A 785-nucleotide genomic window follows, 5' to 3' on the forward strand; every position below is an offset into this window, starting at 1 on the left:
TGCCTGTTGGGATTTGTAGTTCTAATTCCTCCAGTTTTTAGAAAATTACGCGTACATTCACATATTTTATGTGTATGTGCTGCCATCTAGTGGAGGTTAGGTAGAACTGTTAACTCCGATTGCTAGAAGGAAAAAAGTAGAAAAGCATCTTACTGGTGTCTTCCGTTCAGTCGCTCAGTGGTGTCCGACTCTTTGCGACCCCATGGACTGCAGCGCGCCAGGCTTCCCTGTCCACTACCAGCTCCCGGAGCTTGCTCAAACTCAGGTCCATCCATTCGGTGATGCCATCCAACCATCTGGTGTCTTAGAGTGTGGAAATCACTTCACCAATTTTACCTAAGTCCTGCCCTTTTATTTGCACTTACTCTGTGCTGCTCTGGGGCCACTCGAGAGAGAATGAGCCAGGAGTTGCATGTGGAAGTTAGCAACGAAATAGAAGGAAACCAGGTCATTGAAGATCCTGGAGCCTTCCTTCCTGCACCCTGACCTAGATTGCTTTGAGGCGGGGAAATTAGTTCTCTCGTGCTTTTAAGGTATGGGTATGGTCATTTTGTCACACGCAATCTATTCTAACACTCATTACAAACTCAGTGGCAGAATGCAGTCATCTCCAGTGTACGTGGAGACTGAGTCGGGGAACTTCGAAGGGCATGCTGGGTAAGAGCCAAAAATCAAGTTTGGCTGGAGAGAACCAAATATCAGATGGAAAAAGATGTACTAGATCATGTGAGCCCTCTCTACAAGGCTTACTAACTCATACTTAACAGGCATGTAACTGAGCCTAG

This window comes from Cervus canadensis, chromosome 19, assembly GCF_019320065.1.
Source record: "Cervus canadensis isolate Bull #8, Minnesota chromosome 19, ASM1932006v1, whole genome shotgun sequence".
Taxonomy (NCBI): domain Eukaryota; kingdom Metazoa; phylum Chordata; class Mammalia; order Artiodactyla; family Cervidae; genus Cervus; species Cervus canadensis.